A 17,887-nucleotide genomic window follows, 5' to 3' on the forward strand; every position below is an offset into this window, starting at 1 on the left:
CTCACAACGCCTAGAATTGGTACTTAGTCGCTTACATATTGTCGTAAATAGTGGACATCATAAATTTGAATCAATATTTAAAATATGATCCTTTTATTGAACATTGAATAATGGTTTCAAATTAATTCTTAGGGAAATTTCTTAAATTTGAAAAAGAAATCTCGAGATTCGCAATCCTTCATCTGGAAGGCTATCCCATCTATTTTTTTTTTGTAAAAGAATATTTTCTCCTTAAAAATATTAAATTGAAAAAGAAATTAATACTAGAACTTGTATGAAATAATTTGTTACTTTTTATCTAAAAAAGGTAATTTGTCAATAATTAGATTTAATAAGAATAAAAAATGAGATAAAATAACATAAAAATAGAATAAGATAAGATAAAACAAAATAAATAAAAATATTACTATTATTTAATAAATAAAAATGTTAGATTTATTTCAAGTTCACCCTTCGTTCAAATATTGTATGGAATCGCACTACCTCTATAAGGTGGTTCTTTTCACACTCATTCTACATCGAGTGTTTTTGAAAATGTTCGATTAAAATATATATTGACAAATAAGGGGTATAAATTAATTACTAAAAATAAATATATATTGAATTATGTAAAGAAATAAAAATTTATCAAACAAACATATATAGTACATACTTATAAAAATATGCAGAATAAAATGCATTTATAGTACAAATGTAACTAAGAATATTCATTTAATTTAATGATATACATATATAAATCTATGTATTGTAATATAGATTAATAATAAAAATAGAGTTACAAATATGAAATAAAATATATATATATATAAATATGATGGGTTAAAATACTAATAAAAGGAACTAATCATGCTTAATAAAAAGGGTTTAAGTATTAAAAACAATTTTGAGTTTAACAGTGATCAAGAATCGTGGTCTATATAAGAATATAAGTGTACTGATAGTAATAAATCCAAAACAACATGCATGACTAAAATAAAATAAAGTAAAGTATCATGCTCCCAACATAAACTAAACCAAAAGTACAACAACATAACAAAGGTTACTAAAATGAGCTAAAGAAAGCATACATTACATAAATATGAATACACTAAAATAGAATGGCTAATTCATGAATATAAGAATAAATATACTCATAAGTAACTGATGAAGAAATTAAAATACCAAAAAATGCGTGAGCCCAAAATGAAATAAGGTAAAAGCTTCATTGATGGCTGGAATGAAAAGATTACAAACTACGACAGACCTCCCGTGAATAACCCACACGCTGTATACACACATCCCTACTCCTAAAGCTATGCCGTTTTGCGTCTGGTTTATAAGTCTAAAATCAAGACCAAAAAATGCCTATAATTTCATTTCCTCCTATATTCACTTAGTTATAAAAAAACCTAAATATGCTCTCCTCCCCTCTTCACTCCCCACCGCCGTAGGTGACAGCAAAACCCAAGGCCACTACGACTCAGTGACGCCGACACCCGAAACCCTTTTAGACTTAGCCTAGTTGAAAAGGTAAGGTTTTACCTTAAATGATGAAGAAGGAGCCAAAACCATCGTCCCTCAAAGGTAAGATCTTTTCGGGTTTTTCTTTTCGCTTTACCTCTTTTTTGTTTCTTTTGTTTGAAAATACCTTCCCCAGTTCTTTTTGTTCGAGAAAGTTAACCCTTTTTTTTGGTTTGAAAAGAACTCTTTTTTCTTTCTTTTTTTCGAAATCCCCCTTTGTTCGAATATGGTGTTTTGTTTTTTCTCTCCTCCAATTGTTCCCCTTGTTCGAAAATAATATCCTCTCTTTTTATTGCATGCCCGATTTATGGGTGTTTTTCGGGTGAAATCACGAGTCCTCTTCGTAGAAGGATGATTTCCCTATATTTGAGTAGGTGAAATCCCTAAATTTTTGGGATTTAACCCATTTTTAATGGGATTTTTTATTTGAATTGTTGTTTGACTTGATTTGGTTCATTTTTTTATTGTTTGCCCAGATTTGATGATGGTGGTGGCTCTGGATATCAATCGGTGGTGGTTCACGTGGCTGGGGAACCGAACGGTGGAACGCATGTATCGCACGCGCTAATCAGGCAGGTTGTCTTTGCTGGGTGGCGACGGTGGCTGGCTGATAGGAGCATTAGGGTGAAAACCCTAATTTGTAATCTATAATCTGGACGCTTGATCTCTATCTCGATCTGACGGTGGAGATTAGGTGGCTATGTTAGAACATGATAAAACCCTAATGTGTTTGGGTTTTCATCATTGGGTCCGCTGGACAAATGTAACGAGCTTGGGGTATTTGTATTTTTGGCTTATAAATTGGATCTGTAAAATACAAAGGAATATTATATGTTAGTATTTTATTTATAATAATAAGTAGTAATAATAATAATTAATAAACAATTACTATTAATAGTAATTAATAATAATACTTAGTATTAATAAATAATAATAATATAATAATTAGTAATAATAATAATTTAAAATACTAATAATGATTTATAATAATAATAATATGTAAAATTTATGAGAATTTACTTTGGATAAAATTAGGTGTCTACATATGATTAACCATAAAAATTATTGGTTGAGATCTAATCCCAACATGACAAGAATGGGGAGGAGGATTAACGTCATTCATACTAGGATTTGATCTCAACAATCCCAACACCACTAAAAGGGGAAGAGAAATTTAAAATGAGATTTAATCCAAAGTTTACTCCTGACACTCATTTTCGTCTAGAACTTATTTTGATATTTCATATTATATGTATTTTGTTTGGTGTTCATAATATATACTATATATTATAGTGTATTGTATTATATAGTATTTATATTATATAGTATATAATATATATAGTATAGTATAGTATTTATATATATATATATATATATATATATTATTTTATATGGTATTTATTTATATAGTATATATGTTATAGTATATATATATATATATTATTTACATATTATTGGTATATTTATATTATTTTTTATTATACTGTATATTATTATATTATATATTATTAATATTAGTACTATTACTATTATTATTATTATTATTAGGTCCAAATCCAATCCAACAAAAGTCCAACCAAGGTTCAAGTCAAGTTAAGGTCAAAATAAATGCCCAACCAAGCAAGCAGGCCTGATCCAACATGCAAGCCTCGTTGGGAGTCCAATAAGGAATCCCATTCGTCCAAGTCTAACAGAAATTAGGGTTTGTAGACATTAGCGTAGATGATGCATGGTTCATGGCTGTTAGATCAAGTTAAAATCTGACGGTTCATATCAATAGGGAAATAGGGTTTTGGAGCACTAAAAGTTTCATCACAGGCGCAGTCGTATGAGAGCTTTTAAATCTATTCTTTTGATCTAACGGTCAAAATTGCATCAAGAGCCAAAAGAAAATTACAACAGTCTGATCAACGATGTATGGTTTTCATGCGCCGGTAAAATAGGCCATACACATCACCACATGTCGAACCTAAACTCATATCATAGGTACTATGAACGATTTTCGCCAAAGATTAGAAATATTTCTTTCCAGAACAACAATCCGAAGCCACAATGACAACAAATCATTGAAAGATGGCACACAACCAAATTGAATCAACATGCATGCAACAAAACTAAAGTCAAATCCATAAAAGGAAAAATAGAGGAAATATATCCTCTTTTTTCCATCAAACCTCATTGATTATGGGACAAGAATAAATCAAATCCTCGCCAGTTTAAGGAAAGAAACCACCTATAAAACCCCTTTGTAAAAAAGAGAAACATGAAGCTTTTATCCATTCGAAACCCACAAAAAAATAAACAAAAAGAAAAAGAGAATGAGAGGAACTTAGTTGTTTATCCAAAGGGGGCCTTCACTTGAAGAGATGAACGGTCATCAGGAATCGAAAGGTCACCAGAAAAAAGGTAAAACTGTGGTCTTCTTTTGTAGATCCACGTCAAGGTACTCTTTTTGGGGTTGTTTGGTTGAGGGATTTGTGTTCACAGGATCAAGATGAGTAAAATGGTTAGTTTTTAGGATTTAACCCACAAGTGGTGGCGGCTAGAGTAGCGCCGGGCGGTGGAGCTATGAGTCGGAGAAGATGATCAATTTTGGGGTGAGATAAGAGTATTTTGAGATATTTTTTTTTTGTTTTTTAAGTGTGAGTAAAAATGAAGTGAAAAAGGGAATAATGGTTATATATAGGAGGGGTTTCTCTGTAATTAATAAATAATTAAATTATTTTTACAGTCCCTGTAAGTTTGATGCATAATTCATTTTGGTTACTACTTATAATTTAACCCTTGAAGTTTAGTTTAATTCAATTTAATCCTTTTTTATTTTATTTTTATTCATTATATTTTTATAAATTGGTACATTTACCCATTTGTTGTTTTGCAGTATTTATTTTCGTTTAACCTTAATTTTATTTTTAAGGGACCCTTTTTAATATCAAAATTCATCAAAAGTAAGTTATTTGGATCAAATATTTAAATTTTAATCTAAATTTCACAATTAAGAAAATCAAGTAATTGTGTTGGTGTCGAAAGGGCAATACAAGGGTGTTTATCATTCATCGATTGTAATCGACTCTCGAATCTGACTAATTTCTAGTAAGACACATATCTAGTAAATGGTAAGTTTAAGGTGTTCAATTGACCTAACTCAAAACGATCGGTGGTGACTCCATCACATCAATTTAAGTTGAAGCGTAGATCCAGGAACATTCGAAGGATTGTTACGACAGCTTGGTGACTCCACTGGTGACTTCAAGAGAGTCAAGCTAAAAAATCAATTTTCAGTTGTCTTCTTAGGTGAAAGTTGTAAGTTTAGGTTTTTAATTTATTTTTGATCCTTTTTATTTACCTTTGATTATTTTTTAATAAATAGTTAGACTAACCGTCTTCTAATGATTTTAGTTTTAAAAAAGAAAAACAACACTCATCTCAAGCTCTATTCCTGAGCTCCAAACCTTTTTAAGTGGGGGTGAAAGCGATGCCTTTGTGAGAATTTATTCTTCATATAGGCCTAGCAAGTAACCTTCGGGGTTCATATAACTTATGTCTTTGTAAGAATTTATTCTTCGTACAAGCATAAGAGAATGTATCCTTTCGAGTTTAACTTAGTCAACACGAGCCTGTGATGGTTTTAGGACCGAGGGTCTGGTAGGCCTAATGGGGCAGCAGCAATGAGAACTCATGTCCCTTTTTTAGAACCAAATTATGTTGCTGTGAGAAATTAGAGCCCATCTCGAAGCCACATTCAAAACCTAGGATGATTAATTTATTTTCTTGCTTTAAATTTATTGCTCAAAGCATGCGAACTAGAAATTTGTGGTTAGAATTTATCCAATCAAAAAGCATGTGGGTTAGAAATCATGTTTGGGTAGGAGAAAAAGCATTGGGGGTAGATATCATGTGGGGTAGGAATTATTATTTTAATTTTAATTATTATTTTTCCTTACTAACTTATTTTTTCTTTTGTTTTTTTTATTTCTTATAATCTGCATCATTACATAGAGGTGTTGATCTGTGAAGTGTTTGTTAACTTCAAATAGTTTTCATTAATGGACAAAGGGTTGTGATGAAAGAGGTTAAAAACGTGGATCTACAGTTGTGCTTAGAGAAGACTAAAAAAAGGGACAATCTCCAAGGCGATTACGTGTCAGATTTGGCTGGCTACACTTCAATCAATTTTAAGCAGAATGATGTCCAGGAGCTGTGAAGCATGTGGGGCAAGCAGAAGCATAAAAAGAACAAAACGTTCTATCAATGCTATGGAAACATCGCCCACTTGCTCATCAAAGTGGATGAGGCTTCAATCTGAGCCTTGGTTCAGTTCTAGAACTCATGATGCATCTGTTTCACCTTCAACAAGGAGGGTATGATGCCCATTATTGAGGAATACATGACTTTGTTGTACTACGAAAGATTCTATATAGATCAAATTAATTTCAAACATGACAAAGATTGCAGGAGTATATCAAGTCAAATAAAAAGATAATGAGATTAAAGAAGTCCCTGCAAAAGCAAAATGAACAAGAAAGCATTGAATGTGAAGCCTTTAGAACATCGTGAAAGGATACAATAGAAAGGTAAGCAAGCTCCAAATAGTCCCCTGCGATGGAGGTCCATTATTTTGCATTTTTTTTTAAATTTTGCATCAATATGCATTCATTTTTAAAATAAAATCAATTAATAAATAATATTTTATCGATAAAGGAACAAATATTGGACTCACCACATTCTAATAACACCGATTTAAAGCAAGGAAAATAGAAGCAATACTCGCTCAAATTAAAGACAACATGTTGAAGTTGGAAAAGGAGTTGAAGGACAAGATAAATCAGAAACACTAGAAGACTTTGAACACCAACACCAAGAACCAAGATTCTCTGGTCGACCAAATTGTGGAAAGACTGACAGAGCTAATATTAAAATACATCCTTGGAGTGGGGACATCTGAACGAGTGGTTGTACAACCCACTCCAAAGTTGGTGATCACAGCCAAAAATCTACCAAGATACTTAGGGGATTCATCTTCCATACAAGCTTCAATAATGAATCCTCAAAACAATCCCGAAGATAATCACATTCCAGACTTCAATGAAGAATATTAGGCAAGGAATATGGAAGATAAAACCAAACATTTGAAAGAGCATATGAGAACCATGAAGGGAGAAGGCAATCCTTATGATATTGATTCCTTGGAGCTAAGTTTGGTCCCGAACCTAATTTTACCCCCTAAATTCAAAGTCCCAGACTTTGAGAAATTTGATGGGAATAATTATCCGTTAGATCATATCACCATGTTCTATCGGTAAATGACAAGATATGTTGGAAATGATAAGCTCTTGATCCTATACTTTCTGGAAATTCTAACAACTTCATCAATTCGTTGGTACAATCAATTGACCATGATTCACATCAAGTCTTGGAAAGATCTCGCTAAGTCTTTCTTAGAATAATTGATAACTCCTTAAAAAAAGTGTTCTGGTTTAGGTTATTGTTTATCTAAAATCCATTTGTCATAGCATTTTAGTTGCATATAGTTGCATGTAGTATACATTTGCATGTGGTGGATAAGTTCTGCTGAGGCAAACTTTATTTGGTTTAACTGATGCTGCTGAAGAGGAAGGTTGTTTGCTGGTTGTGTTGATGCAGGAAATGACGAAGGAGGAATTTATTTGCCGAGCAAATTAATTTACTAAGGCCAGCGAAACAGAAAAAAATGACAGTGAGGAACATATTTTCTTTCCTAGGCGAGAGATTTCATACAAGTCTGACACAACCTGATGTCACTTGCCCAGCTTGAACCTCACGTGCACTCATGCTCTTAGTAAGTTAATGGGGGACCACTACCAACTACTTTATAATTCACAAAATGGGTATACCATTGAGGGTATTTACGAAATTTCCAAGGGTACAAAACCCTAGAAATTCCAACTATAAATACCCCATTATAACTCTTCAAAAAGGAAGGAGGAGAAAAGGAAAACCGAAAAGAAGAAGAGAGAAGAATATACTCGAGGCTTAGAGTAGGCGGATGCAACACTCACTTTCATAACGTTCCCCACTCGACTATTCTTGGGTTCCCTCCATAGTTGAACTTCATTGAAGCGATGGCCAGGCCTCGAGAGAGGATGGTTAGCAGAGCTATGATTTTGGGAGTTTTTCTTCATTTGTTTTTATTTCCATATCATTTAAAGGGCTGCACTTAAAGAATTATGTTTTTTATTATATTTACCACAGTAAGAACTATTTTACTTGGTATTGGATGTTGCTTGGTTGAAATGTTATTTGTTTGTTAATGAATGGTGTAATTTGTTTATGATAAATGTTGTTTTGTTCATTGTTTTAATATTTTTCCTTGACACTGTAAGATCTTTTGAGGGATTGCCTGGTGCCTCGACAAAACATTCTTGGTCTTTGTAAGAGCTTTCAAGAGATTGTCCTTTTTCTAGGAATAGATGCATGATATCGAGAGAGTTAGCGTAGATATAAGTGAACAACAGAACTAATTCGGGATAGTGAGGTTCTAATCCACCTTAGAGATAGGGAGAGAGTTTTATTCGACTAAAAGTGGTAAATACTTGAGTAAGATAGGCAAAAACTACAATTTACACTGAGGGGTATTGCCACATCAACACTTTGACAAACAAAGGGTTATAGCTCACGCCGAGTAGTATTGTCGTAGAAAGCGTCCTTGAATAATCTAGTAATCCTATCGGACATCCTAAGCATAGCACACCAAATCATTCTTAGTATAAAATTACTTCTTTCTATAGCAAAACCAACCTAAGTGCTCCATTAGAAGTCTGATTGTGTGAGGTTTTTCTGAATATATCAAACTCAACATTTTTATTTGCTAAGACAACTTTTATTTGTTTACCTTTGCATATTTTTATCGCCTCAACCAAAATTTTCTACACACCAAACTTTACAATATTTCATACATCACAATACTTTTTCATCTGTTTATACCATTCGATACTGTTTTCTTTTCTTTTATGAAAAAAACCTTAGGACTAGCTAGTGGCACCTAGTTCAAGCTATAGCAAAATATCAAAAATTCCTACCAATCCCTGTGGAGACGATACTCAACTTACTAGTATATTACTTGCATCGATTGTGTACACTTGCACAGATTTTCTTGCCTTAGGATATACATTTACAAGCGATCAAGTTTTTTGCGCCGTTATCGGGGATTGGCAACTGAAGGAATTTTGATAATTTTTGCCATAGCAATTTTTTTTCTTATCACATTTTATTTATTCATTTTTATTTGTTTGTTTTCTTATTTTATTTTGTAGGTTTTTGTCGTTGCATGACCAGGAGATCTTCTGACAAACCATTAAAATCATTCGACCCTAAGATCGAGCAGTCATTAAGACAAAGGCGACGTGCTCAGCACGCCAGAGATTATATGAATCGAGTGCAGTATTAAGGTGATAACACTATTGAAGACCAGGTAGATCTCGATGTTGCAACAAATAATATTCCCTAAAATACTGCAAGACCATGAGCAATACGAGATCACTTAAATCCTATTTTTGATGATCTCAACCTTGGAATTGTGGCACCAGAAATACAGACAGCTCACTTTGAACTCAAGCCGGTGATGTTCAACATGCTCAATTATATCAGTCATTTTGTTAGCTTGCCTAATGAAGATGCTAGACATCATGTGTGTGCTTCCCTTGAGGCGTGCGACTCGTTTAGATAACAAGGTGTGCACGAGGACATGGTAAAACTAAAATTATTCCCATACTCTTTGCACGACCGAGAGAGACCGTGGTTGAGTGGAGTCTCATCTGGCTCAATGGAATCTTGGGCTAACTTATGCAAAAATTTCTTGCTTAAATATAACCCGCCTAATATGCACACCCAGCTCTGCAATGACATTGTAAGTTTTTGCCAAAGTGATGATGAATCTATGTATGAGTGCTAGGATAGATACAAAAGTTTTCTTCAAAAATGCACTAACTACGGATTCCACGACTGGACTCAAGTCGTCATGTTTTATAATGTCATCAATGCACCTACACGGATGATGTTGGATGCGTCGGCGAATGTAACCTTGCTTGAGCAATCACCTGAGGAAGCCTTTGATATCCTCGATTGGATAGCCAATAATTACTATCAATTCCCAAATGCAAGGCTTGGAACCGTTAGGAAAATATATCGGGCATATGAACTTGGCGGTAAGGATTCAATTTCTGCCCAACTTTATGCCATAACTAACATGCTAAAAATTTTGCAGTGTTCCAGTGAGCTGAAATAACTCAAGGCAACTAACTCAGCATGCATTTTCTGCCACGACAACCATCATGAGAGTGAATGTCCAGAAAACCAGGAGTCCATCAATTTCGTGGGCAATTTTAATAGAAACAACAACAATCCTACTCTAACACATACAATCTTGGATGGCGACAACATCCAAATTTTTCGTAGGGTAATCAAGGGAACAACAATAATAATTATGCAGGCAATTTTAATAGGCCACAATGAAACATTTCTGAACACTCATGTTCACAACATCAATAGATGCCCTGGCAAGGTAACAATAAAAGTAATGCATCTTCGTCAAATTCTAACTCCCTTGAAGCTTTGTTGCAGGAATTTATGGCCTCGATAAAAGATTTCATGGCTTCAACAAAGACCTTGATACACGAGCACTCATCAAGAATCAAGGTGCTTTATTACAAAGTCCAGCAAAAATTTATTCTCACGAAGAAAAAGAAAGTGTAAAGAATCAAAAATGTTGCCACAAAAACAGAATATTGTTCAGCATTAAGTAAACTTCTACCGAAGCAAAAAGATCCTAGAAGTTTTGTTATACCTTGCTCTATCGGAGATAAGTATGTTGGGAGAGCTCTTTGTGACATGGGGTCTAGCGTAAACCTGATGCCAAAGTCCATATTTTTGAAACTTGGAATGGGTGATGCTCAACCAACCACCGTGATATTACAACTGGTGGATCGATCACATGTTCGACCTGAGGGAAAAATTGAAGATGTGATAGCTAAAGTGGACAAGTTTGTCTTTCTATCCAATTTCCTTACTTTAGACTGATGAAAACGCAACCATTATTCTTGGGTGTTCCTTCTTTGCCACATGGTACATCCTAAAATATTGCGAGCAATGAGAGTTTACGATAAGGGTGGCCGATCAAAGAGTAACTATCAATGTCTTCAACACACTTAAGTATATTGATGATTCTGAAGAATGCCATTACATTGGAGACTACAAGACAAAAATTTTTGGTCAAGGCAAAATTTTACATATAGAAGAATATGATACTCTGTACAAAGATAACCTTTCCCAGATTTAGGAGTATAATTTTTTTTGCCCTGACGATGTTATACAGCCAGAGAGAAAAACTAAGTTTGGCCTAGGCGAATTTTTTCAGAATGATGTAGGTAAAAATATTTTCCATATGCAAAATTTTTCCGACTGAAGAAAAGGTAGGATGTACTGAAGAGAGAACAAATGACGAGTTCGAGGATTATTCACTGGAGGCGGAACAGTCTAGTTTACTTCAAGATAGACCATGTATGAGATTCGAACCCCTTGATTTCAATGAATTTATTTCTCCAAAACCTTCATTACAAACATGCATCTACCTTAGAACTGAAACCTTTTTCTTCACATTTGAAATACATTTATCTAGGGTGTGACAATACCTTACCAGTTATAATTTTTGCTAGTCTAACCCCAAGAAAGAGGGTAGTTTGTTGATTTTTTTGTTACAACACAAAAAAACTCTCGGGTGGACTATTGCAAACTTGAAGGGAATCAACCCTACCATATGCATGCATATGATCTAGCTAGAAGAATGTCATAACAATTCTGTGGAACCCCAAAGAAGTCATAATCCCATAATAAAGAAAGTGGTAATGAAGGAAATCATCAAATGGTTTGGTGTTGGGGTGATCTATCCTATATCCGATAGCTCTTGGGTCAGTCCAGTTCAATGCGTGCCGAAGAAAGGTTGCAATACACCAAAATTTTGATTAGTGACCAAAATATAAATTTTGAAAGTTTGATAACCAAAGTAGAAAATTAGAAAAAATTTAAGGACCAAAATGGAAATTTCCCCAAAAAATTTATTCCATAATTGGATTTGGTTAGTGACCAATAAGTAAAATTTGAAAGTTAAGTGGTCAAAGTATAAACTTTGGAAAATGTTTAGGAACTAAAGTGTAATTTTAAAAATATTATGTAATCCAACCATGTAAATGAATAGTTTACCCCCAAGAATGATGTTTCCGTTGGAATCATATTTTTCGTATGAATTTGGTATTAAAAGCTATAAAGTGATAAAGTCTGGTAAAAATTCGGTAAATCGAATCGAATAGAAATTTTGAGAAATTTGAAGGATGATAAATTAAGCTTAGAAATATTATGTCCACATATTAAAATTATGGAAAATAATATGGAGCATTGGATCTGAGGATTTAATTCCATGTTAAATTTTGATCGTTGGATTAAAGTGGTAAGATTGTAATTTTTAGGAAATTGCAAGGGCAAAATGGTAAAGTGGGAAATATTTTGTTCATTCTTTGACATTGGAAGATGATATGGTTTATGAGGTTTTGTATTAAGGAAAATATTAAGTTTCATTAAGGGTAAATTAGTAAAGATATTTTAATTTTAAGGGAAAATTGGTCATTTAACATTTAATGAATTTTGAAATCATTATTTAACAAAGAAAGATGAAGAATTGTCAAAGGAATTTCTTCATGTCCACCAGCAAAGCTGTGAGCTCCTCCCAAAGGTATGAAACTTTGTGTTTTGATGAAATTTGATTAGGGCTTTGATTGTAGAGATGATGTAAGATTGGATGGAAGTTAATTTCACGCTTGAATCGAATCAAAATCGAGCAAAATCATGAAAAACTAGTTTTAGAACTTTGAACCATTCGACATTGGTTTTAAAGGATGAGGAAAATTCTGTAAAAATTGTGTAAGAGCTGGAAATGATGTAGGAAGTATTTTACAAGCCTTAGAAAAATTTGGGGAACATTTTATAAATTTTGAAAAAATGGGGGACCAAATCAACAATTTTGTAAAAGTTATGGATTGTTGTCTAATTTTTCAATATTTGATATATTATGCTGAAAATTAATGTTTGAGTGTTCAAATTGAAGTTAGGATGTAAAATTGGATTATTTTGGAAAGCTTATAAAAGTTAAGGTTAACATTTATGTTGTGACATATAAATTGAATTGAATAAGCATCGAAAAATTTGTTAGGAATTTATTTTCCAAAGTATGGCTATGTTAGTAAGATTTTAACATTTGGTTTGAATTTGTATATGTATGGTAATGGTGTTCATCTAGAGATTGAGTTCTTGAAATCAAGATCAAATATTACTAAAGTTAAGAAGAAGCTTAATGATGAAATGGGAAATTCCAAGGAATGTTGAAAGCTAAAGACACCAGGGAGTGTAAATTTAATTTGTACTTATGTTATCGAACAAACATTGTCTTGCGATAAGCCAGTGACAGAGTTAGTATGGTAAGGAGTGACTCCTAAAACGTTATGTTATTTGTGATGGATGCATTTATGTGCATTTGGTGAGATAATAAAATTAGTGAATAAGTTGAAAATGAAAATTGGTGAAATCTGCTTAGAATTTATGTTATGGATAGTAAGTTTAGAAAATCACCATAAATTCTAAAAAAATGATTAGAGGATAAACTTTATTCCGTTGGATTTGTATCAGTTTAGTTTTGTTTAAAACAAATGGAACTTGATTTGAAAGTGTATAAAACATATATGAATTTTTAACTGAGGATAGTTCAAAAAACGGGGCAGCAGATTCTGCTCAAAACAGATTATGTCGGTTAACTTTGAAAATTCACCATAAATTGTAAAAATTGAACTAGAATGAGTGCTTTATATGGATAGATTTGTATTTGAGTATATTTTCCATTGGTATAAATGGAATAATTTTTAAAGGTTTATATCAATACATAATTATATTTCTTTAAAGGTAGTGCAAACTATCAATATATGAAATTATGAGAAATTTTGGTTTTAACCAAATTAGAAGCAAATGATCAAGTTAAAGCTTAGTGAGGCTTATATTTTGACTTTTATAAAATGTAAAAGTGAGTGCAATGTATACATAGCATTATACATGGATGTTTTATACATATCATATATTTGATATATTCTAAATATGTCAAAAGTTGAATATAAAATGCATTGATCACTAATCGTTATATATGATGTTATCATGAACATATATGATATTTATCATGAATGATATTTTGGGTATGAACTGCCCAATGTTAAATGGTATTGATAAAATTTGACATGGATGGATCAAATAAAAATAGACTATATGCCCAAGTATGTTATTGAGGGCCAGTGGTATTAATGGCATGACATAGAGTCTAGCAGCTATATATTAGGTAGCACTAGAGTGTCTAGAGAAGGCACATAGTACAGACCTCAAAGTGTCTAGCGAAGACACACGATACAAAACACTATGGTGTACAAGGTGGGTAAAGCCCGACCTTAGTACTACGATGCATTATTAGGTGAGCAAGGCTCGAACTCAGCACTACGGTGCAATATTTGACATCTATATCGGGGTCCTCATACAGTTATACTTTGGGCTATGGTTTATTGGATAATAAATTGTAAATATGCAAATCAGCTTACGAGCTTTTGGGATAAATGGAGAGTATATTGGTAAGAAACTTCATATCAGCTTATACCATGTTAATATATGGTAACATGGTTGGAATACAGGTAAAGTGATCATATTGCATTGAATATGGTTATTCATTTAAATTTATTTGTAGCATTTCTTTAAATATTATATGATTACCTCACTAAGTGTATTCTTAGCATGTGATGATTTTCACACGTAGGGAAAAAGGGAAGAAATTGAGTAAGGAGCTGAGCTTGGCATCAATCACCAAGGAAATATTTACATGTAATAATGATGACATCCTAATGTGTTCTAGAAGTCTTAGCTGGCATGTATACGAGAATGAAATGTTTAAAATTTCTTAAAGTAGTTAGTATTAAATATAATTAATAGTATGAATAAATATTATGATTTTTCTCTGAATAATTATTTTATAATAATTGTTCGAGTTATAAAACTTGAGATGTTTGAATGAAACAAAACTTTACTCAGCTTTTTTTTATAAAAATGGATTTTTTTTGAAATTCTGATGTGACATCTATAACTCGTATTGGTTGGAATATACAGGTTATGGGAGTTATATTTATTGGTATCAGAGTACATGTTTAGCCGTTTCTAGGACTAAATCGAGCTTGTTTTGTGTTAAAAAGTGTATACATGACACTAGGATGTCATTGTTACTAATTTGGTGATTATAAGGTTCGATTGATGTCACTCCTTACTTATAAAGGTGAATAAATATAGTATACGAAAAAGATGTGTGTATTCGAGGTTTTGAAGAACATGATCGAGCAGGAGGTTCAAAAATAAGTTAATAGTGATAGTAATGATGTTAACCATCATCCTCTTGTTTAGTATAAATAAGTTGATGCTTTGGCACAATAGGAAGTGTCAATGTAAGTTTAAGAAAACCCCTCATTTATGCATAAGTACAATATTGGTTAAAGAAAGAAACATTCTGATAGAATTGAATTTAAGTATTACGTGTTTGCCTAACCCTTTAGACTTGAAGGCGAGGGTGAGTAGTATTTGTAGACAGTAACTGTCTGGTAAGGATTGAAAGTGTTGATTTATAATAGAATTGATATAATTACCTTTCAAAGGTAATTAAAAAATGGATTGATTTCCCTTACCATGTCATGATGAATTATCACTTAAAGCGATTGATTTTAAAGAATTCGAAAAGTTTCGAGATATTAGTAGTAGGGAAATAGAGTAAACATGTTCTCTACTGGGATTTTGATAGTAACTATTATGAAGTTATTTTTATAAGGTTGTGAAGCCTTCTTATTAAAGGAGGTGGATACTCAAACTTCCTTAGTTAAGTTGGAAGATATTCCAACTATTCGAGGGTATCCAATTGTGTATCTGCAAAAGTTACATGGATTACCTCTAGATTGAGATGTAGAAATTGAAATAAAGATGTTATTAGATATTTCGTTTATCTCCATAGCCCCGTATCGAATGGATCTAGCTGAAATTACAATACTAAGTGTGTCATCTAGAACACACTAGTGTTGCTGTGAACAATAAAGACGAGCCTACGAAATTATGTATGGATTATCTTCTATTAAATAAGGTAACATACAAGAACAAGTATCCTCTTCTGAGGATTGGTAATCTTTTGATTAGTTAAAAAGGTGCATTGGTATCTCCCAAGTTGGATCTTCTATCGGGATATTATTAGTTAAAGATGAGGAAGAAGATCTTCCTAAGACATTTTCAGAATTTGACATGAACACTACGAGTTTGTGATATTGTCATTTAGTTTAACGAAAATTCTTGTGACACTTATGGATTAGATAAACCAAGTGTCTCAGTTATACTTGGATTAATTTGTGGTAGTGTTCATCGATGTTATTGTGATATGTTGCAAGACCAGAGAAGAACACGATGTCTATTTTTGTACATCTCTTCCAACTATTCGGGAGAAAAATTACATACTAAGTTTACCAAGTATAAATGTTGGTTGTCTAAGGTTGTATTCATTGGCCATGTGGATTCAGCTAAGGGGATAAGAATATATATATCAAGGAAGCACAAGATATAGTCGAATGATGAATTCCAAAGAATGTTTTTAAATTTCAAAGATTTTTGGGATTTGTTGGTTACTATCGAAGGTTCATAAAGAACTTTTCGATGATTATATTTCCTCTGACCAAGTTATTGAAGAAAGACATGTTATTTATTTGGACTTTTAAGTGCCAAGAAAACTTTGAGATATTAAAAAAGAATACCGACATAAGCTCCAAGGTCAATAAAGTTAGAATCTGGAAAATATTATGTGAATCATAATAATGTGTATCATAATGGTTTAAGATGTGTGTTCGTACAAGAGGCAAAGTTTTGGTTTATGCTTCAAAGCAACTAGAGAATCATGAAATAAATTATTTGACTCAAGATCTCGAGTTGGCAATAGTTATGTTTACTTTATTGATATAACACCACTATCTACATGGTGAGTGACGTTGTATCTATATGGATCTTAAAAGTCAAAAGTATGTGTTGACTCGAAGGAGTCAAAAGAAAGGAAATGGATTGAATTCCTTAAAGAATGATGACGTGCTTATCAACTGAAAATAGGAAAAACTAATGTGGTGGCTGATACGACAAAGCCAAAAGACATTTCTATTCTGAGAGTGTTGAATGCGTGATTGTCTTTAAAGAATGATGGTGTTTTGATTGTATAGTTAAATTTAAAGCCTATGTTGTTAAATAAAATAAATGTTCAACAAGCAGAAAAAGGTGAAACTAAAGAAAGTCTGATGAATTTTTATATATATTATCGAGCAAAGAGTTTTTAAATAGGTCTGAAAGGAGTTATAATAGAGCTTGTTTCTAAATGGCTGACATGTCAGTGAGTTACAGTAAAGTATTAAGTGCCTTCTAAATTTTTGTAACCAATTTATATCCCTTGGTGGGAGTAGGAATGAGTTACAATGGACCTTGTAATGGGAAAAGACCATTCAAGTGTTGACAAAGTCTTGCGCATGCGTGAAAAGAAAAGAGATTGAATACTAGAAAGGTGATAAAGAAGTATTTATTAAATCATCACCTTGGAAAAAAATCCAAGAGTGAAAAAGAAGCATCATTGTCTATTTACATCAGGTACGTATTGAAAATTTGATGACAAATTTTCTTAAAGGGGAATAATTGTAATACCACAAAATTTTGATTTGTTACCAAAAAGTAAATTTTGAAAGTTTGATGGCCAAAGTAGAAATTTGGAAAAAGTTTAAGGACCCAAGTGGAAATTTTTCCAAAAAGAATTTTTATTCCATAAATGGATTTGGTTAGTGACCAAAATGTAAAATTTGAAAGTTAAACCAAAGTATAAACTTTGGAAAAGTTTAGGGACTAAAGTGAAATTTTAAAAATATTATGTAATTTGGCCCTGTAAATGAATAGTTTACTCCCCAAGAATGATGTTTCTTTGGGAATCAATTTTTTCGTACGTATTTGATATTAAAAGTTATAAAGTGATAAAGTCCGGTAAAAATTTAGTAAATTGGATCGAATATAAATTTTGGGAAATTTTAAGGATGATAAATTAAGCTTAGAAATATTATTTTCACATTTTAAAATGATGGAAAATAATATGGCGCATTGGATTTTAGGATTCAATTCCATGTTAAATTTTGATCGTTGAATTAAAGTGACAAGATTATAATTTTTTAGGAAATTGCAAGGGAAAAATGGTAAAGTGGGAAATATTTATTCATCTTTGACTTTGGAAGAT

The 17,887-nt window shown here is 32.4% G+C and overlaps 1 long non-coding RNA gene across 1 annotated transcript; it reads left to right on the plus strand.

Moving 5' to 3' along the window:
* The first annotated feature begins 1,367 nt into the window (after positions 1–1,367).
* Positions 1,368–2,337, plus strand: LOC120155717. Its single transcript, XR_005518992.1, has 2 exons — positions 1,368–1,563; positions 1,977–2,337. It is a non-coding gene; the product is annotated as an uncharacterized LOC120155717 (long non-coding RNA).
* Positions 2,338–17,887: the final 15,550 nt, after the last annotated feature.

This window comes from Hibiscus syriacus, unplaced genomic scaffold, assembly GCF_006381635.1.
Source record: "Hibiscus syriacus cultivar Baekdansim isolate YM2019G1 unplaced genomic scaffold, ASM638163v2 tig00111206_pilon, whole genome shotgun sequence".
Classification (NCBI taxonomy): Eukaryota; Viridiplantae; Streptophyta; class Magnoliopsida; order Malvales; family Malvaceae; genus Hibiscus; species Hibiscus syriacus.